Source organism: Nuphar pumila, chromosome 4 (assembly GCF_984573655.1).
Source record: "Nuphar pumila chromosome 4, dmNupPumi1.hap1.1, whole genome shotgun sequence".
Taxonomy (NCBI): Eukaryota; Viridiplantae; Streptophyta; class Magnoliopsida; order Nymphaeales; family Nymphaeaceae; genus Nuphar; species Nuphar pumila.
The window spans coordinates 72,359,003-72,382,632 of NC_143252.1; the positions used below are offsets into that span (position 1 = coordinate 72,359,003).

Genomic DNA, 23,630 nt, shown 5'->3' on the forward strand with positions numbered 1-23,630 from the left:
ACCTTAGGGCACCAGATACAGAGTATCCCTCGGACTTAATTGCTCAAGTCACTAGACCTTCTATTTTAATAGTTTACATATAGTCTTCTTCTCATCATGTGCAATGTCTCTATCTCTTAGGTTTCTATGAAGTTCATGTAACATGCTTTCAAATCGGTGGCTCCCAAACCAGATGGCTTTAGGGCACCAGGTGTAAAATACTATTCAAACTCTACTTACTCGAACCTCATAAGCCACAGATATCGACTAGACAAGAAGATGATCTCCTTCGTTATCCTTTTCGTCAAGAGACTTCAAACACTTCAACTTGTGTCTGAGCTCAACTACTGGGAATCGGAAAGACATCAACAACTAAACATAGCTCTTTTCTTTTAAGCTTATATTTCTAAACCTCTTTCAAGTGCTTAGTTCTTCCACAAAACATACTGTGCATACTTATACTAAAGCGATTCAAAACATTCTAACATTCAAATACTATCTTTTCTTTGAATTGTTTCATAAATAACTAATCTTTTTGGATCAGAGCAGAAAAAAAAGTTTACATGGGGCTTAAAAATTTTTAAATTGTTAGATTATGCAAAAACAATCATATATGCTACAAACTTTGTTCTTAACGACCTAATTTTATGAGTTTTTAGCTACCTGACATAAAAATAAAATTTTTAGTGTGCATCTAAACCATCCCCCATGCTTGAATGACACTGTCCCTAGTGGCATACAAAATATGTAAACATGCAATGCAAATTCACACTAACGACCAATAAAATAAATACGGGAGAAATGATAGATACAACCTGATATGTGTCGGGCCTCTGAAGTTGATGATTGACTTGACTTTGAACCACCACTATGCATATACAAATGCATAGTTTCTTGCTAATTTGGTCAGTGGTCTGCTTTGAAAGTTGTGCCCTGCACCTGGTAACTAATCCTCACACATTGAATATCAGATAACCTGCATGAATTAGAGCAAGTGTAAATTCATATGAAATCAAATGACTGAACAAAAACAAATGCTAACATTGAAAAACACAACTAATTTTACTATCTACATATGATACATTTCTCTGCTCAGATCCTATTCCTTTATGAGATCCCAGACCTCACACTCACCGGCCTGTAGGGTATCTGATATGTAGGGCTTCAGTCTTTGCCCATTCACCTTGAATGTGCCTCTGGTACGTGGGTCAAATAATGTCACTACCCCGTGCGGGAATACTTCTCTCACAATGTAAGGTCCATCCCATCTTGACCTTAATTTATCTGGGAATAGATGCAAACGAGAATTGAACAACCAAACTTTCTGATTCGGCTCAAACACTTTTCTGATAATGTGTTTATCATGAAAGGCCTTAGTGCGAGCTTTATATAACTTGGCATTCTCGTATGCATCATTCCTGAGCTCTTCTAATTCAGTGAGCTGCAATGATCGTTTTTTTCCAGCCTGGGTGATGTCGAAATTAAACTTATTGATTGCCCAATATGCTCTGTGTTCCAGCTCGACAGGGAGGTGACACGCTTTCCCAAAAACAAGATGATACGGGGACATGCCAATGGAAGTTTTAAACGCAGTCCTATATGCCGAAAGAGCATCATCTAGGCGCTGGGACCAATCCTTGTGGTCCGGGCGGACTGTCTTTTCTAAAATCCGCTTGATTTCCCTATTAGAAACCTTGACCTGTCCACTGGTCTGCGGATGATACGAAGTGGTGAACCGATGATTGACAGAATACTTTCTCAAAAGAGAAGCTATCTATACATTCCTGAAATGCTTTCCACCATCACTTATCATCGCACGTGGCACACCAAAATGACTAAAAATATTGTGCTTGATGAACGTAAGCACAACTCTGTGATCGTTGGTCTTGGTTGCCACCGCCTCGACCCATTTGGACACATAATCAACCGCCACTAAGATATACAAATTACCGAACGATGGCGGAAATGGGCCCATAAAATCTATGCCCCAAACATCGAAAATCTCAACAATCAAGATCGGGAGCAAGGGCATCATGTCCCTCTTGGACATATTCCCAGTCTGTTGACAGCGAAGGCATTTTCTGCAGAACTCATGCGCAATTTTGTGGAGTGTCGGCCAAAAAAATCCAGAATGCAAAACCTTTGCAGCTGTCTTTCTACTACTAAAATGCCCTCCACAGGCTAACGAATGACAAAAACTGAGGATGGACTCATACTTCTCCTCTGGGACGCACATTCTGATGATCTGATTCACACAATATCTGAACAATTCTGGTTCATCTCAATAGTACTGCCTCATCTGTGATAAGAATCGCTCTCGTTCATTCCTATTCCAATGCTCAGAAATCTTCCTCGAAACCAGATATTTCACAATATCTGCGAACCGGGGTAACTGCGATGTTCCGACGGCCATAATCTGCTTATCGAGGAAAGAATCACTGATCGGGCTCTGATCCTGCGTGGACTCCACTATCAGTCTAGATAGATGGTCTGCTACTACGTTCTCACTTCCTTTCTTATCTCGAATCTCGAGATCAAACTCTTATAGTAGCAGAACCCATCGGATGAGTCTCAGTTTGGTGTCTTTCTTGCTGAGAAGGTATTTCAATGCAGCGTGATCAGAATAGACAACCACCTTCAAACCGAGAAGATAGGACCTAAACTTATCCAAAGCGAATACTACTGCGAGTAGTTCCTTCTCTGTCGCGGTGTACTTCATCTGAGCATCAGACAGAATTCTGCTCGCATAGTATATCACATAAGGCTTCTTGTCAACACGTTGTCCTAAAATAGCCCCCATCGCATAGTCGGAAGCATCACACAAAATCTCGAATGGAAGCATCCAATTCAGAGGTCTCAAAATGGGTGCAGTGGTCAAGGCCTCTTTGAGTATCTCAAAGGCCTTCATGCAGTCATCACCAAACTCAAATGGCTGATCCTTTTCCAATAATGAGTAGAGCGGTCGAGAGGTTTTGCTAAAATTTTTGATGAACCGCTTGTAAAATCCGGCATGCCCTAAGAATGAACGTACCTGCCTAATAGTGGTGGGTGGAGTCAATCATGAAATTGACTCAACCTTCGCTCGATCAACCTCTATCCCTCTTTTGGACACAATGTGTCCAAGTACAATCCCCTCTTGGACCATAAAATGACTCTTCTCCCAACTCAAAACTAGGTTTGTCTCCATACACCTACTCAGTACTCGAGTAAGTTTCTGGAGGCAATCCTCAAAGGAAGAGCCATACACAAAAAAATCGTCCATGAAAACTTCTATGACATTGTTCACCATGTCGGAGAAGATAGCTAACATGCACCTTTGAAAAGTTGTTGGGGAATTGCAGAGCCCAAACGGCATACGTCTAAACGCAAAAGTGCCATACAGACACGTAAATGTAGTTTTCTTCTGGTTATCAAGATGAACAACTACTTGATTATATCCAAAATATCCGTCCAAGAAACAGTAGTAGATCTGTTCTGCGAATCTTCCCAAAATCTGATCAATGAATGGCAACGGGAAGTGATCCTCTCGTGTTGCTGCATTTTGTTTCCTATAATCAATACAGACTCGCCATCCTGTGGTGGTCCTCATCGGAATGCTCTCCCCCTTTTCGTTCTCCACTACAGTGAGTCCAGATTTCTTCGGCACAATCTGAATCAGACTGACCCACTAGCTATCAGAAATGGGGTATATGATCCCAGAATCCAGCCACTTGACCACTTCGTTTTTCACCACTTCTTTCATATTAGGATTTAATATTCTCTGCATGTCACACACCGGCTTGGCTTATTCGTCACAATGAATCCAATGCATGCATAATGAAGGATCAATCCCTTTCAAATCTGCAACCCTCAGCCAATCGCTGCCTTGTGCTCTTGTAAAATGTCTATCAGTCTCTGTTCCTACTCCTCTGTGAGCAGTGACGAGATGATCACAGACAAAGTCTCACCAACTCCGAGGTATGCATACTTGAGTGAATCCGGTAAGGGTGGGAGAGGCTCAATGTTCCCTCTCCAAGGAAAGAATCCTGACGAAACTAACAACACATCTACACTAACTCTACAATTATCATCTTCTGTATAGTACATATCAAGGGAATCCATTGTCATATACAACTCTGGCTGTGCTTCTACTAAATCATGTGCTATATCACCCTGGAAGCACTCCATATCTTCCACTGGACCCATCGCGCCATTGAAAATGTTCAGCCTGACTTTTCGGTTGCTAAGTGACAAGTCCATGGCTCCGATTCTGCAATTGATGCATGCATTGGTTGTCGCCAAGAATGGTCTGCCCAGAATGATCAGAGTCTGATGCTGGCTATCAATTCCTTCCATGTCAAGGATAATAAAATCAATCGGAAAATAGAACTCATCCACTTTAACTAGCACATCTTCCAAGACACCTCTCGGTACCTTGACAGAACAATCTGCTAGCTGGAGTGTAATCGGGGTCGATCTCATTTCTCCTAACCCAAAAGAATCATAAAAATATTTGGGCAGGATGTTCACGCTTGCTCTAAGGTCAAGCAAGGCGCGTTCTATCCGGATGTTTCCTATGGTGTATGCGATGATCGGGGCTCCAGGGTCCTTGAGCTTTGGTGGGGTCTGGTGCTGAAGCACTGAACTCACCTGTTCAGTGAGATGATTGTGCTTCTACTAAATCATGTGCTATATCACCCTGGAAGCACTCCATTGAAAGTGCACTAGGATCGAGGCAACGAGCACTAGAGGGGGGGTGAATAGTGCTTTTAAAAATTTTTGCGGAATATTGAATGATTTTGCAAATCTCAAAGCAAACACACAAAGAACACAAGATTTTATCCTGGTTCGGTCAAACCCGACCTACATCCAGTCCCCAAGCAAAACCCGCTTGAGATTTTCCACTATCAACCTTGTAAACTACAAGATCACACAGACCATAACCGGTCCCACTTTCAGTAACAATCCTACTGAAAGCAAACAACTCCTTTACACGAAGGAGTCCTTCTTTTTACACAAAAGAAATAACAACTTACAATACAACCTATGAGCCTTCCTTTTGAATGCAAATGAGATGCAATTAGCTTTTGAGGTTGTTGAAACACTCTACTCACGAATTCACTATCTCTCAAAGTGATTTGAGTGAAAAACTGAAGTGAAAATATCATGTGAGTGAGAAAACAAATACTTGAATGAATAGGAGTGAAAAGCAAGAAGTAATTCAATATAATTCTATTGAATTTGATGTTTTTGAGTGTAGAATGCACTCATATTTATAGTTAAAAGATTCCATATGTTGAGAGTATGAAAGGGTGTCAAAACTGTCCATTTTGAACGATCAAAACGTTTGAAAAATGAAAAGACACGCCTTTTTTGAAGTTTCAGGAAAACGGCAAAATTAGTCGACTGAAACATCAGTTAGTCGACTAATAGTTAGTTATTAGTAGACTGACAGTTATCGTCGGTCGACTGATCTGTTAATCGAGCCGTTTGAAAATCTGAACTTTTGAAACTTAGTCGACTTGAGAAAAGTTAGTCGACTGATAATATCATCAGTAGACTGAAAAACCTTTTAGTCGACTGCTGCTAAAAACTTCTGAAAAGCAAACATTCTGTTCAGTCGACTGATAAAAAGTATTAGTCGACTGCTGCTAAATTTTCAGAAAACCCATGTTCTGTTCAGTCGACTGATAAAACCATTAGTCGACTGCTGCTAATTTTCCAGAAAACAGACATTTTGTCCAGTCGACTGATAAAACCTTCGGTCGACTAATTTGACAAAAATGACTTTTTAGAAAATATGGTGCGAAAGGATTAGTCGATTGATAAGTCTATTGGTCGACTAATAAACATGAAAATTTAAGAAAAGAGTTTTCTAAAAAGAGTTTCAAAAGAGTTTCTTTTAGAAAAGTTTTTCTAAAGACTTTTAAGGTGAAATGCAACCTAAATATGCACTCTAAGTAAGGCTCTTACAAGAATCTAAGACTTTTAATGAATTAAACATTTGCACACTAGTCTTCAAGGATTCTTCACCGAATTCTTCAATTTCTTCATAGCCTTAGCTAAAATGCAGTTGATTCTACTTGCTCATCATCAAAACCTTGTACTTGAAGTATCATGTATGGCTTCATTGTCGTAACAATCTCCCCCTTTTTTGTAACGCCCCAACTTTTTATAGTGAAAATTTTGGATTAAATTTTTTTTTTTTTTTGAAATAGCGGAAGTGCGAAAAACACAAGTCGGGCGCATTGCAGGGTAAAACAGAGAAGTACTAAACATACCATTCATTAATTGAAACATTAATGTTATTAAATACATCCCATTACAAAAATGTAAATCTACTAATCAGAGTTCAAACAGAAAACACTGAAAATATGAGATCTCTTGACTACTTCCAAATGCGACGCCACGATGCTCCATTTATGCGTTGCCTGAAAAACATTTAAAGCCGAAGGGTCAGACTCCCCTGTCTGCGTAAGAAGCAATGTATTTATATGTGGTGCTCAGTGTCCTGTGTACAAATATGTGCAACAACTGCAGATATAACTAGCATGGAAGTTTATATCATTCTAAGAAGATAATTATGATTTCTAATTCATGATACAGTGCAAAAGATGACTGAACTAAAGGTATATTTATCTACATTAGTACAAGCTATAGATTCCACAAGTTTTACTAAAGTCAAATCAATAGTATATAATTCTTCAGAGATAAGTTTTCAGTCAACTTAAATTATTTAATGCTTATCTTACTCTTACCCTGTGGGTACGCACAGGCATAGACCTCATAGCGGACCAAGACCATATGGTGAGATGCCTAGCTCTCACGAAAACACGAACGTCCACGAAGTTCGTACCACCTACCCTCTCCAAGGAAAACCATGGGTCCAGTAACATACACCATCTGTCAAGTGTACCCAGAGCCCGAAGAATCCGGTAACATATACCATCTTTCAGGTATACCCAGAGTCTCGAAGGTTTTATATTTCATTTTACATTTTCTTTATAACCAAGTGCGAGCTATCGCACTACAAGGGGTCCGGTAACATACACCTTCTTTTAAGTGTACCCAGAATCCTGAGAAACCAGTAATATATATCATTTTTAGGTATACCCAGTATCCCGGGAAACCAGTAACATATACCGTCTTTCAGGTATACCCAGAATCCCATAATTATTATATATGTGCATAATTTTCATTCTTGTTTTGTTTGGATCCAGTAACATACATCGTCTTTCAGATGTACCCAGAACCTTGGGAAAACCAGTAACATATACCATCTTTCAGGTATACCCAGAATCCCATATTTAATGTGTATTTATTCTTATATGCAAGTCTTTGCACCATAGGGGACTTTTAAAACCCCAATTCATACTCAGGTTGGTCTTAGTATATGCACATTACCCATCGAATGCCTCAAAGGCACCAACCACAATTTCTCATAATTCTGGTTCAACTTTGTGTCGAGTACTTAAACATTCGGCATTTTCAGTTTTGTTTATGAGCTCGAGTGTACGTTCCGTACCCCCACTGGATATGCCGCAACATGGCATTATTCAACTTTATCATGTGTGTTCTATGTATTGGACATAATCTTAAAGTCCATATGTGAATCACATATTTAGTTTACCATCAAAACTATTTTTTTCATAGATATTTCAGTTGCATTTCACCTAAAAAGTCTTTAGAAAACTTTTCTAAAAGAACCCTTCATGAAAATAATTTTAGAAGAACTCTTTAATCAATTTTTCATGTTTATTAGTCGACCAATAGGCTCACCGGTCGACCAACCTTTTTGGCTTCAAATCTTTTAAGAAAAAAGTTATTTTTGTTTTTTGTAAAATTAGTCCACCGAAGAATTTATCAGTCGACCAGACAGAATGTCTGTTTTCTGGAAAAGTTTAGCAACAGTCGACTGAAGGGTTTATCAGTCGACTGATCATAAAATTAGTCGACCGAAAGTTTTATCAGTCGATCGGACAGAATGCCCGTTTTCTGGAAAAATTTAGCAGCAGTCGACTGAAGGGTTTATCAATCGACTGAACAGAATATCAATTTTCTGAAAATTTTAGCATTAGTCGACTGAAGGTTTTATCAGTCGACTGATCAGAATATCTGTTTTCTGGAAAAAATTTAGCATCAGTCGACTGAAGGTTTTATCAGTCGACTGATCAGAATATCTGTTTTCTGGAAAATTTTTAGCATCAGTCGACTGAAGGTTTTATCAGTCGACTGATCAGAATATCTATTTTCTGGAAAATTTTTAGCATCAGTCGACTGAAGGTTTTATCAGTCGACTGATCAGAATACCTGTTTTCTGGAAAAATTTTAGCATCAGTCGACTGAAGGTTTTATCAGTCGACTGATCAGAATGTCTATTTTCTGGAAAAAATTTAGCATCAGTCGACTGAAGGTTTTATCAGTCGAGTGAACAGAATGTCTGTTTTCTGGAAATTTTTGCAGCAGTCGACTGAAGGTTTTCATCAGTCGACTGAACATATTATCAGTCGACTAACTATTGTCTCAGTCGACTAATTTTGCCATTTTTCTGTAACTTTTTAAAAGGGCGTATCTTTTTATTTTTCAAACATTTTGATCATTCTAAATGAACTGTTTTGCCACCCCTTTCATCCTCAATGTATGAAATCTTTCAACTATAAATATGAGTGCATTCCACACTCAAAAATATCGAATCCAATCGAAATACCCAATAGGAATGATATATCTTTATTTTACCATGATGTGAAATAGCAATCACGTATACATAACTTCAGACTTGATTAAAACCATTCAATCTATAAAGTAGGAAAGGTGTATTGAACAAGAAAATACAACCAAACAATAATTTCATGAATAATAATCCAAGATACGTAAGGTTCCACGCCATTTGCCTACTTTATTTTTTGTTTCGATCTTGAATCTGTCATGGCTAACACCCACACCAAAAATATATGCATCTTCCTACATAGATTCGAACTGTAGGTTTTGATATGAGTACTACCTATTACCAGGCACACACATAGGAACAAAATGCCCTTACAAAGAACACCACAGTGCACCAACGTTGGCCAAGGGTGAGAACCATTGGCTGAACCACTACATATTGACCTATTGGCGAGTAGGTGTTTCAACTCATGCCACTTGGGTCTCAAGGCCTTAAACATACCTACATATAGGTGGTGCTTGTCACATAAACTCCATGATATTGCAACATAGATGTGCAACAAGGCATCAACCACTTACATACAAATAGCAATGCTCCTTACCTCTTTGGAGTCTCACGACGGCAAGGCTGCAATCCCTTCTCTTCATTAGAGCGGCACCCCACGTCGATAATGGATGTTCATGCGTTCAGCAAGGGAGGTCCACATAGTCCAACAATGGAGGTCGACCACCACCGTGAGAGAGAGAGGGAGAGAGAGAGATATACGTCTAATATAACTCCTTACCAAAAATCTCTCATTTAACTCCTCTATTTAGGGGGAAGTTACCAAATTTTCAAAGCATTTAATCTTCACCCAAATCTTACGTTTTTTGTTGGGATAGCATCTCTTCCGATTTTGCCCTTTACTCCATGTGTCATTTTTTTCAACTTCCACTCTTCTTTTTCTTTATTGTGGTACCCCTCATCCCTTGATGCATGGGATTCTCCTCTATATTTGGTAAGGTGAGAGGAGTTGCTCACGTTTTTGGTGGAGAGAGACCAAAAAGGTAGGGTTTAATTTGAGCCCACGTTTTTACCCTTTTCACCAAGGTAGAAATCATCACTTTCTTGTGAAAAAAATAATTTGTTCATAGGAGGTTTTGAACTTGGGTTGTCACCGTGTGTCTTACCACAACACCACACCATCACTTGGTGTTTACTTTTGCAAAAATATTCTTTTTATGTCATATTGGGGCGTTTTTCTTTGTTGATGGATTTCTTCCATTTTCAAGTGGATTTTTCACCCGTTGGTTTTAAACTTGCACTCGGTTACTTTAAATGTGCTTTGGATCTCACACTATCATCCCAAAACCATCGGGTTTCCTTACTTGGACTCGTGAACCGGGTCGGATCATCGGATCTCGTCAAAGTCCGGATCCAAGTACCCTTTTCAGTATTCGTTTTTGGGTTCGCTCGACTGGCCCGCAAGCCTCAAAATCACATTGAATATCTCATAAACCATATTATCTCACGTAAACACACATTTTTATTTCATTGAAAATTCTTTAAAATTCATGGGTTTTACATCCTACCCTCCTTAAAAAGGATTTCGTCCGCGAAATCACAAACATCACTCGACAAAAAGGTTATGGTATTTCTTACTTATTGGCACGTCTTTTCTTCCAATGGAGTCGAATCAGCTTAAACTAAATTTTCAGTAGACTTCTTCGGGCAAAACTTAGCAATATGTCTTGGTTGCTCACATTTGAAACACTTGCCATTATATAGAGGGCAAACTCCGAAGGGATGATCCTCATCGCACCGTCGACAAATTTGTTGAACCTTTGGTTGTTGTGATTTCCTTTGTTGTTGGCGGTTCGGGTAGCCTTCCTGCCGCATTCTCTTTTTTATAGGTGGTGTGAACTCCCTTTCACTAGGATTTTTCTCATTAGTACTCACATAAACCTTGATCTGTTGCTCGGGTTTATTCCATTGGTTCTTTTGCACTTTGACCCAGTCTTCTTCCAATAGGGTCGCTACTTCGATGGCCTCATCGAGTGATTTTGGCCCTCGGGTGAACACCTTGGTTCTCAAAGCTAGCTTCAATCCATGAGCAAACTTCATTGCTCGATCCTCTTCCACGGTGTATACATTTGGGCAATATCGTTCCAGACAACGAAACTTAGTGATATAATCCGCCAGTGTTGTTGCCCCTTGTTGTAGGTCTAAAAATTCTTGCATCTTCTTACTACGTTCATGCTTAGGGAAATATGCAGAGTTAAAAACCTCAATAAACTCGTCTCAAGTAACCTTTTCATTCAGGAACTTGACCGCATAGATTGTATCCCACCACTTCTCAGCGTGGTCCTTCAAACGATAAGTACCGAAGTTCACCTTTTGTTCTTCTGGAACATTCAAAACATGAAAAATACGTTCAATCTCACGTATCCACGTCTCAGCCGCTTCAGGATCAGTCTTGCCCTTAAAAACAGGAGGATCCATTTCCATAAAGCGCTTGTAAGTGACTGCACCAATATTCTGCCTATCTTGGGCCACCTGTTGCAGGTTTGCACCCACTTGTTGCATTGCAACCACCTGCTGTTGCACAACCTCAGCAAGGTTGTTCACAGTGTCCATGATGTCGTTGCACCTGGCCTCCCATGCCATCTATCAGGATAGAAGCATAATAATAGTTAATCGTTAGGTTACACAATTATGCTTGCTAAGTAATATCCTTAGCAATCTTTCATAGTTCTCAAATGTACGATACACAATTCAAACAATGTCATAATAAAATTTATTGGTGCAATAACTCATTTTATACATATATTCTTCGAACGACCTCAAGCGACACAGCATAAGGCCGCTATCGTCAGAAAATCACCATTCTAGATGACTCACGTTAGAGAACTTCCGCTCTAATACACTATCTGGAGAATTACCACTCCAATATCATAAAGAAAGAGTCATCACTCAAATGACATCGTTAGAAGATCATCATTCTAACGTCATTGTTAAAGAATCACCACTTCATTAGAGAATCATCATTCTAATGACATTGTTAGAGAATCACCACTCTAACGATATTGTTGAAGAATCACCACTTCAACAACCTCATTAGGGAATTGTCACCCTAATGACATCGTTAGAGAATCACCACCCTAACGGCATTGCTAAAGAATCACCACTCCAATAACCTTCATTAGAGAATCACCACTCTAATGGCATCGTTAGGGAATCACCACCCTAGAGGCATCGTTAGAGAATCACCACTCTAACGGCATTGCTGGAGAATCACCACTCCAACAACCTTCATTAGAGAATCACCACTCTAATGGCATCGTTAGGGAATCACCACCCTAGCGGCATCGTTAGAGAATCACCACTCTAACGGCATTGCTGGAGAATCACCACTCCAACAACCTTCATTAGAGAATCACCACTCTAATGGCATCGTTAGGGAATCACCACCCTAGCGGCATCGTTAGAGAATCACCACTCTAACGGCATTGCTGGAGAATCACCACTCCAACAACCTTCATTAGAGAATCACCACTCTAATGGCATCGTTAGGGAATCACCACCCTAGCGGCATTGTTAGAGAATCACTACTCTAACGGCATCGCTGAAGAATCACCACTCCAGCAACCTTCATTAGAGAATCACCACTCTAATGACATCATTAGAGCATCACCACCCTAATGACAACGTTGGCATTACTCGGAATCACCACCTGAGCCAACTCAACTCACCACAATCCCTTTCAACTGTGATTGGGAAACAAGAATTCCCACAATGCTCTTTCAAAAGCCATAACACCCAGAAGTCTGGTGTTATATAGTCCTTAACTATGACCCTCTCAGGAGTCGATTGCCATCATCGGCAACCCAAAAGCCATTTGCTAAGCATATAACATCATTTACGTTCTCATCATCAAGAACAACTGGGGATCTACAACATCCTCCAACGAGGAACTCAAAGGTTTAACGGGCACAGACAAGGCTTTCACCTTCTGTCCGAAAGATTATTCGGGAAGGTACCCCTCATCAATGATAGAGTCACTAACCTCTCCAACGAAGTTGGAAAAAGGAAAGACATTAACTTAGAGCCTCATCCGCTGACTCTTATCAACAAAATCATCGTTTCCAATGCGATTGGGATAATAATTTTGATATTTGTTACGATTCACCAAATCAGTTTCGAGAAGGTAAAATATAAGCAGCCTCTGAGTTTCGGTCTAGAACTTCAACTCTCGCAGGAGTTGACACGAAACTAGCTTGGGAAGCTACGCCCTCAAGCGCATTCATATTTTCCATCCAGAAAAAAAAATATCTCAACCGTACTTTAAGTGGCACTCATCTTCTATGTATCCTCTAATGGGTCTCATGATGTAAATTGTCGCCCATCAGCTGCATTAGAGCAACCTGCTGGCCTACCACTTCGGCCAAGTTATGTAGCATCTCCATAAAATCACTGCAACGGTTTACCCAAGCCATTCGTTTGGGAAGTAAAAGGCCATTCCAACCTTAGTTATAAATCCATGAAAATATAATATGCAATTATATGTTTTTATCTCTACATTAAGAAAACCACATTTCTACATACTTACAGAGCCATCGCGGTCGCTGGAAAAGCCAAGATCTCATATTTTTCAGTCCTGCTCTGATACAAAGCTGTAACGCCCAACTTTTTATAGTGAAAATTTTGGATTAATTTTTTTTTTTTTTTTGAAATAGCGGAAGTGCGAAAAACACAAGTCGGGCGCATTACAGGGTAAAACAGAGAAGTACTAAACATACCATTCATTAATTGAAACATTAATGTTATTAATTACATCCCATTACAAAAATGTAAATCTACTAATCAGAGTTCAAACAGAAAACACTGAAAATCTGAGATCTCTTGACTACTTCCAAATGCGACGCCACGATGCTCCATTTATGCGTTGCCTGAAAAACATTTAAAGCAGAAGGGTCAGACTCCCCTGTCTGCGTAAGAAGCAATGTATTTATATGTGGTGCTCAGTGTCCTGTGTACAAATATGTGTAACAACTGCAGATATAACTAGCATGAAAGTTTATATCATTCTAAGAAGATAATTATGATTTCTAATTCATGATACAGTGCAAAAGATGACTGAACTAAAGGTATATTTATCTACATTAGTACAAGCTATAGATTCCACAAGTTTTACTAAAGTCAAATCAACAGTATATAATTCTTCAGAGATAAGTTTTCAGTCAACTTAAATTATTTAATGCTTATCTTACTCTTACCCTGTGGGTACGCACAGGCATAGACCTCGTAGCGGACCAAGACCATACGGTGAGACGCCTAGCTCTCACGAAAACACGAACGTCCACGAAGTTTGTACCACCTACCCTCTCCAAGGAAAACCATGGGTCCAGTAACATACACCATCTTTCAAGTGTACCCAGAGCACGAAGAATCCGGTAACATATACCGTCTTTCAGGTATACCTAGAGTCTCGAAGGTTTTATATTTCATTTTACATTTTCTTTATAACCAAGTGCGAGCTATCGCACTACAAGGGGTCCGGTAACATACACTTTCTTTTAAGTGTACCCAGAACCCTGGGAAACCAGTAACATATATCGTTTTTAGGTATACCCAGTATCCCGGGAAACCAGTAACATATACCGTCTTTCAGGTATAACCAGAATCCCATAATTATTATATATGTGCATAATTTTCATTCTTGTTTTGTTTGGATTCAGTAACATACATCGTCTTTCAGATGTACCCAGAACCTTGGGAAAACCAGTAACATATACCATCTTTCAGGTATACCCAGAATCTCATATTTAATGTGTATTTATTCTTATATGCAAGTCTTTGCACCATAGGGGACTTTTAAAACCCCAATTCATACTCAGGTTGGTCTTAGTATATGCACATTACCCATCGAATGCCTCAAAGGCACCAACCACAATTTCTCATAATTCTGGTTCAACTTTGTGTCGAGTACTTAAACATTCGGCATTTTCAGTTTTGTTTATGAGCTCGAGTGTACGTTCCGTACCCCCACTGGATATGCCGCAACATGGCATTATCCAACTTTATCATGTGTGTTCTATGTATTAGACATAATCCTAAAGTCCATATGTGAATCACATATTTAGTTTACCATCAAAACTATTTTTTTCATAGATATTTCAGTTGCATTTCACCTAAAAAGTCTTTAGAAAACTTTTCTAAAAGAACCCTTCATGAAAATCATTTTAGAAGAACTCTTTACTCAATTTTTCATGTTTATTAGTCGACCAATAGGCTCACCGGTCGAACAACCTTTTTGGCTTCAAATCTTCTAAGAAAAATGTTATTTTTTTTTTTTGTAAAATTAATCGACCGAAGAATTTATCAGTCGACCGGACAGAATGTCTGTTTTCTGGAAAAGTTTAGCAGCAGTCGACTGAAGGGTTTATCAGTCGACTGATCATAAAATTAGTCGACCGAAAGTTTTATCAGTCGATCGGACTGAATGCCCGTTTTCTGGAAAAATTTAGCAGCAGTCGACTGAACAGAATATCAATTTTCTGAAAATTTTAGCATTAGTCGACTGAAGGTTTTATCAGTCGACTGATTAGAATATCTGTTTTCTAGAAAAAATTTAGCATCAGTCGACTGAAGGTTTTATCAGTCGACTGATCAGAATATCTGTTTTCTGGAAAATTTTAGCATCAGTCGACTGATCAGAATGTCTATTTTCTGGAAAAATTTTAGCATCAGTCGACTGAAGGTTTTATCAGTCGACTGATCAGAATACCTGTTTTCTGGAAAAATTTTAGCATCAGTCGACTGAAGGTTTTATCAGTCGACTGATCAAAATGTCTATTTTCTGGAAAAAATTTAGCATCAGTCGACTGAAGGTTTTATCAGTCGACTGAACAGAATGTCTGTTTTCTGGAAATTTTTGCAGCAGTCGACTGAAGGTTTTCATCAGTCGACTAACTATTGTCTCAGTCGACTAATTTTGCCGTTTTTCTGTAACTTTTTAAAAGGGCTTATCTTTTTATTTTTCAAACATTTTGATCATTCTAAATGGACTATTTTGCCACCCCTTTCATCCTCAATGTATGGAATCTTTCAACTATAAATATGAGTGCATTCCACACTCAAAAATATCGAATCCAATCGAATTACCCAATAGGAATGATATATCTTTATTTTACCATGATGTGAAATAGCAATCATGTATACATAACTTCAGACTTGATTAAAACCATTCAATCTACAAAGTAGGAAAGGTGTATTGAACAAGAAAATACAACCAAACAATAATTTCATGAATAATAATCCAAGATACGTAAGGTTCCACGCCATTTGCCTACTTTATTTTTTGTTTCGATCTTTAATCTGTCATGGCTAACACCCACACCAAAAATATATGCATCTTCCTACATAGATTCGAACTGTAGGTTTTGAAATGAGTACTACCTATTACCAGGCACACACATAGGAACAAAATGCCCTTACAAAGAACACCACAGTGCCCCAACGTTGGCCAAGGGTGAGAACCATTGGCTGAACCACTACATATTGACCTATTGGCGAGTAGGTGTTTCAACTCATGCCACCTGGGTCTCAAGGCCCTAAACATACCTACATATAGGTGGTGCTTGTCACGTAAACTCCATGATATTGCAACATAGATGTGCAACAAGGCATCAACCACTTACATACAAATAGCAATGCTCCTTACCTCTTTGGAGTCTCACGACGGCAAGGCTGCAATCCCTTCTCTTCGTTAGAGCGGCACCCCACGTCGATAATGGATGTTCATGCGTTCAGCAAGGGAGGTCCACACAGTCTAATAATGGAGGTCGACCACCACCGTGAGAGAGAGAGGGAGAGAGAGAGATATACGTCTAATGTAACTCCTTACCAAAAATCTCTCATTTAACTCCTCTATTTAGGGGGAAGTTACCAAATTTTCAAAGCATTTAATCTTCACCCAAATCTTACGTTTTTTATTGGGATAGCATCTCTTCCGATTTTGCCCTTTACTCCATGTGTCATTTTTTTCAACTTCCACTCTCTTTTTTCCTTATTGTGGTACCCCTCATCCCTTGATGCATGGGATTCTCCTCTATCTTTGGTAAGGTGAGAGGAGTTGCTCACATTTTTGGTGGAGAGAGACCAAAAAGGTAGGGTTTAATTTGAGCCCACGTTTTTACCCTTTTCACCAAGGTAGAAATCATCACTTTCTTGTGAAAAAAATAATTTGTTCATAGGGGGTTTTGAACTTGGGTTGTCGTATCACACACCGTGTGTCTTACCACAACACCACACCATCACTTGGTGTTTACTTTTGCAAAAATATTCTTTTTATGTCATATTGGGGCATTTTTCTTTGTTGATGGATTTCTTCAATTTTCAAGTGGATTTTTCACCCGTTGGTTTTAAACTTGCACTCGGTTACTTTAAATGTGCTTTGGATCTCACGCTATCATCCTGAAACCATCGGGTTTCCTTATTTGGACTCGTGAACCGGGTCGGATCATCGGATCTCGTCAAAGTCCGAATCCAAGTACCCTTTTCAGTATTCGTTTTTGGGTTCGCTCGACTGGCCCGCAAGCCTCAAAATCACATTGAATATCTCATAAACCATATTATCTCACGTAAACACACATTTTTATTTCATTGAAAATTCTTTAAAATTCATGGGTTTTACATTTTTGATGATGACAAACTTAATCAAAGATGAAGCATTTAGATGCATAGATGGAGATTTTACTCCCCCTATCAATATGCTGCAAAACATTAAAAGTTAGCACATTTAAAGCACATATATCACATATTGATTGGTTTGCATTTCCATTCATCATTTCTTCATGCATTTAGAAATACATTCATTCAAAGCTTTCTTTTTCTCTTAATTTTGCATTTCTCATGCAAGATCTCCTGTAATGTAATTGCTATCATCTTTTTCTCAAGATCTCCCTGCAATTTCAAAGTAATGCTATATTTATCTTTTTCTCCGCCTTTGTCAGAATAAAAAAGAGTAAGGGCAAAGATAGCATAAGCAAAATAGAGATACAAGTTTAAAAATATTACAACCCATAAATTAAGTTTTTCAAAGATCAAAGATCAGAAAAGAGAGTTTAGCAAATCCTTAATGGCAGTTACATCCTTCTGAATTGAAGCAAGTTGTTGAGTCACATCTTCACGAAAGGTGTGTTGATGCAGCTCCAAAGCTTCCAGTCTCTGCATAACTTCATCATGGTCTTGATTTGTCGAAAATTTCTTTCTTTTTTCATGAGATGAAGGTGTCGCAGAGGGTGAAGGTTCAGAAATAGATGGTTCATTAGGATCAGATGGTTCAGTTTGATCAACATTTAAAGGAGGCAGATATTTAATTTTCATTCTTTTAAAAATTGTTTGATCAAAGAACTCTTTTTGCTCAATGTACTTTTCATTTGTTAAAGGAACTTTAAAATGTCTAAAAATACGGGTTAAAAGACAACCATAAGGAAGAAATGGTTTTTGTTTCCACAAGTTTGTAAAATACACATTGGCCCAGTTGACAGAAATATTTTCAAATAAAACATAAAGAGCCGTAGATAGATCTGTGGAATAATAATCAAAAGAACCAGTTTTGGGTAGAACATTGTGGGCAAGGATTCATCAAGCAATGCGTGCACGAGTTTGAAGATTAGTATTTTTGAAAGGAGGGCAGTGAGGTGCTTCTGGAAGAAGAATTTGTTCAAAAACTCTTTCATCATTCAATTCAATAGTGTTGAAAAGAGTGTCTGAAGGTGGAATTTCAAGAATTTCTCCAAGTAATTTTGAATCAAACTCGATTTCAACATCACAAACAAGAGAAGACAAAACTCCAGTTTCATGATTCATTTGTAAATTCGTGTAAAACAAGTGAATAAGAAAAGGATAGTGAAGGGTGTCTGCACAAGCATAAAAAAGATGTGAAATACCAGGAAATAATTCTCTTATTTTGTAACGAGAAAACAAGTGAAATAGAACATTTCGGCTTGGTAAAATAGGTAGTGCAGAAATTGATCCAAAAGTGTCATAGAGAAGAGGATTGCGAAGTAATCTTAGTGAAAAACCATGTCTTGAAGTAGGTGTAGGAGGAGGAGAACCTGAACCTTTTGCAGATGCAGACTTCGTGCGAGGCATGGTTACCAAAATGTCGGCTTCCAAATGACGTCCGGCAAGGGGAAAAAAAGCTTTCCGGCGATCAAAAACGAAGGACAATGTGGTGGCTAACGATGAGGAAAAGTCGGCCAAAAGGGGATTCCGTCAAAGCACTGTCACGGCAAGAGAGTTCCGGCGTTTCAAGATTCCAGAAGATTCCGGCATCTCCCTGTTACGGTAAGAAAATCCTGGCGATGATGGAGTCGAACGTCACTCCGAGGGTTTTTCGGAAGAGAGAGAGGCAAGAGAGAAAGAGGGGTTTAAGGGTTTCGTTTTTAAGAAAAACGAAAAGGTACGAAGTGAAACGATGCCTCTTTTTTTTTTTTTTTTTTAAATGGGTTTTAAAACAAATCCAAGGGGTGTCGAGTCCCTTCACTATTTTTTTTTTTTAAAATTTAGTCGACTAAAACTTTATCGGTCAACTAAAAAGTGTGACTTATTCTAAAAATATCATCAGTCGACTAGAAATATATCGGTCGACTAATATGGTGCGATACATTCCAAAATATAAAACACCAGTCGACTAAAATTTTATCGGTCGACTAATATAGTGTGATTTTGAGATTTTGTTCAAAAATCAGCATTTTTATAAATCCAAAAACGAGCAAATACCTAGTTCTCTCCTAATTCTCATAAAATCTTCATTTTTAAGTGGTTTAGTGAAGATATCGGCATGTTGTTCTTTAGTGGAAATAAAATTTAACGAAATATCTCCTTTTAACACATGATCTCTTAAACAATGATGTCTAACTTCAATATGCTTAGTTCTTGAGTGCTGAATAGGATTTTTCGAAAGATTTATAGCACTAGTGTTATCACAATAAATAGTTGTTGTGGAGTAATTCAAACCAAAATCTTTTAAGGTCTGTTTCATCCAAAGTACTTGTGAACATGCTAAACTAGCCGCTATATATTCAGCTTCAGTTGTTGAGAGTGATACTGAATTTTGCTTTTTACTAAACCAAGAGACTAAGGAATTTCCCAAGAAATGACAAGTTCCACTAGTACTCTTGCAGTCAGATTTACTTCCTGCAAAATCTGCATCACTATATGAAACTAAATCAAAGGAAGATGATTTTGAGTAAAACAAACTGAAATCTGAAGTATCTTTCAAATAACGAACAATTTGTTTTACTGCAGTTAAATGAGATTCCTTTGGATTAGCTTGAAATCTTGCATACATACAAACACTAAACATTATATCAGGTCGACTAACAGTTAAGTATAATAGAGATTTGATCATACCTCTGTAGAGCTTAGTATCTACACACTTTTACCATTTTCATCTTTATCAAGAGAAGTAGTTGTACTCATAGGATTCCTTCTTGATTTTGATGAGTCCATCCCAAATCTCTTGAGAAGTTCTTTTGTATACTTAGCCTGATTGATGAAGATTTCTTCTTCAGTTTGCTTTATTTGAAGTCCAAGGAAGTAGTTTAATTCGCCCATCAAGCTCATTTCAAACTCTTCCTACATAGCTTTAGCAAATTCTTTACAAAGAGAATCATTAGTAGAACCAAATATTATGTCATCAACATAAATTTGCACAATAAGAATATCTGAATTAAAATGTTTAATAAATAAAGTGGAGTCTACCCGACCAATGGAAAAACCAGATTGTTCTAGAAAATTTCATAGTCTTTCATACCACGCTCTTGGTGCTTGTTTGAGTCCATACAGAGCTCTTTTCAATTTGTAGACCTTTTCTGGATATTTCTCATTTTCAAAGCCTGGAGGTTGCTCTACATAAACTTCTTCATTGATGTGTCCATTTAAGAATGCACTCTTAACATCAATTTGATATAACTTGAAGTTCATGTAACTAGCAAAAGCAAGCATCATACGAATTGACTCTAATCAAGCCACTGGTGCATAGGTTTCATCAAAATCTATGCCTTCTTCTTGATTATAGCCTTGTGCCACTAGCCTTGCTTTGTTACGAATGACTTCACCATTTTCATCCAGCTTATTTCGGAAGACCCATCTTGTTCCAATTACTGGATGATCCTTTGGTCTATCAACTAGATCCCAAACATCATTCCTAGTGAATTGGTTAAGTTCTTCAGACATGGCTAAAAGCCAAAATTTATCATCACATGCCTCATTGATATTCTTTGGTTCTAATTTAGATATGAAAGCAACATTTGCCATATATTTTTCTAACTGCCTTCTAGTTTGGACACCACTCTTTATTTCACCAATAACTTGTTCATGTGGATGATTAGGAACTTCTTTCCAAACCGGTTGAAGAAAAATATTTTCTTGAGAAGTACTCTCTATCAAGGGTTCTTCTTGAAGTATTGCTTCTTCTTCTTCGCTTAGAGGAATAACCTGCTCACAATTCTCATCAAATGCAACATGTAGAGATTCTTCAATACAAGATGTTCTTTTATTGAAAATACGATATGCTTTACTTCTAGAAGAATATCCAAGAAATATTGATTCATCTGATTTTGAATCAAACTTATCAAGATTATCTTTGGTATTTAACAAGAAACATTTACTACCAAAAATTTTGAAATATGAGATCTTTGGTATACGATCATAATACAATTCAAAACATGTTTTATGTAAAATTGGTCGAATAAGAACACGATTTAAGACATAACATGCTGTATTAATTGCTTCAGCCCAAAAATATTTTGGTAAATTTTTATCTTGAAGCATGGTTCTAGCACATTCTTGCAAAGTTCTATTCTTTCTTTCAACAACTCCATTTTGTGGAGTCGCTCTAGGAAAAGCAAAGTTGTGAGAGATACCATGTAAATCACAAAACTTTAGAAAAGATTCATTTTCAAATTCACCACCATGATCACTACGAATTTTAATAATAGATGTAGATTTTTCATTTGTAATTCTTCTACAAAGTTTAGAAAATTCTGAAAAAGCATCATTTTTGCTTTTTAGAAAAATCACCCATGTAAACCGAGAATAATCATCTACTATAACAAAAGCATACTTGCTACCATTCAAACTTTGAATTCTAGATGGTCCAAATAGATCTAAATGTAAAAGTTCAAGAGGACGTTTTGTTGAAACTATATCTTTTGCTTTAAAAGAACTCTTGATTTGTTTACCCCTTTGACAAGCATCACATAAGTGATCCTTTTTATATGGTATTCTAGGTAGGCCTCTTACAAGATCATTCTTGGATAATTTTGAAATAATTTTAAAGTTAACATGTCCAAGTCTCTTATGCCATAACCATTGAATTTCATTTGAAACAATAAGACATTTTTCATTAAAAGAGGGTAATTCATCTAGATATAGTTCATACACATTGTTTCTTCTTTTACCTTTAAAAATGATCTTTTTAGATTGAAAATCAAAAATTAAGCATAAATCATTTTCAAAAGAAACATGAAAACCTTTATCACATAATTGACTAATAGATATTAAATTATGCTTTAAACCATCCACTAAAAGAACATTTTCTATCAAGGGAAATTTTGGATTACCAATATTACCAATACCTATCACTTTTCCCTTGTTATTGTCACCAAAGGTGACGGTTCCTCCATCCTTATTTTGGAGGGTGGAAAATAACTCCAGCCTTCCAGTCATATGTTTGGAACAGCCGCTGTCCAATATCCATTTGCTCCTTATGTTGTGTACCTACAACAAAATCAGAAAACAGAGCATTTGACCCCTTTCTATTTTTGGGTCCATGAGAGTTAGTCTTAGGAACCCATATCCATTTGGATTTTGGTTTCCTTTGATAATAAATATTCTTTCTATAAAAGGATTTAGAATAAACATTTCTAGAATAATCATTTCTAGATGCATTTCTATTAGAACTAGAAAGTTTAGTTTTATGAACAAAAGGTTGAGAATAATGTCTTTGATTTTTCACCACATAGTTTGGTCTATTTTGAGTATCAAAGAAGCTATATTCCAATCCGGTTTTATTAACCGAGCATCTTTGAGAACCAAGAAGTTTGTCTAGATTCTCTGCATTTGGATGTACTTAGGACGCTTTTAGAGACAGGATCAGACTTGGGCTTCATCATACTGGAGGCAGGATCTTCATTAAAGACATACATGTATCCACGTCGCTCTCTTTTAGCGAACATCTCCTTCGTTTGAAGATCCTTGACAAAGACAGAAGTAGGAGTAAATTCCACAGATGAATTGGTAGAATCAACAAGCTTAGAAACAGAGACAATATTTTTCTTTATATTTGGTGCATGAACAACATCAGATAAAGGAATAGATGACTTAGACAAAGGAATGAGAACGTTGCCTATGTTTGAAATAGGGTGGTGAGTCCCATCTCCAGTTACAATATTAGATTTTCCAAAATAGGGAGTCAAAGTAGAGAACTTACATGCATTGCCAGTCACATGGGTTGCTGCTCCAGAGTCAACATACCATATTCCATCATCATTTTGCTTCAGATTCAAGCTGGCCATTGCAGATAGTAGAAGATCCTTAGCATCATCACTGACACGAAATGTACCTGCAGTTCCTGATGTACCAACATTTCTAGTGTTTTGCATCCTATTTCGATTTTGTGGGTTGAACCAGCAGTTAGCTTTGATGTGACCTCGTTTGTTACCATGTTAAAACCCCTGCATAACTCGAGAAAGGAAAAGGAGAGGGAGAGAGAAAGCACGGATTTTCTTTTCTCTGTTTGGAATCGGCAGCCACTATTCTCCTTAATGGCTGCAGTAATACTTCATTAGTCTTAATAGGGTCACTATAGAAAGAAGATCATTTGACTTTTCTTTAAGACTAGATATTTCCTTTTGTAAGAGATTGGTTCTAACTCCAATTTCTTTTATCTCAATTGCTTGGCAAGAATTTTCCTTCTTGAGATCTTCTATTTCTTGAAGTAACACTTTATTTTGAG

At 37.7% G+C, this 23,630-nt stretch overlaps 1 pseudogene; it reads right to left on the minus strand.

The window, feature by feature from the left end:
* The window catches only part of LOC149840268 (uncharacterized), a 31,836-nt pseudogene that overhangs the window by 3,930 nt on the left and 4,276 nt on the right, over window positions 1-23,630 (minus strand).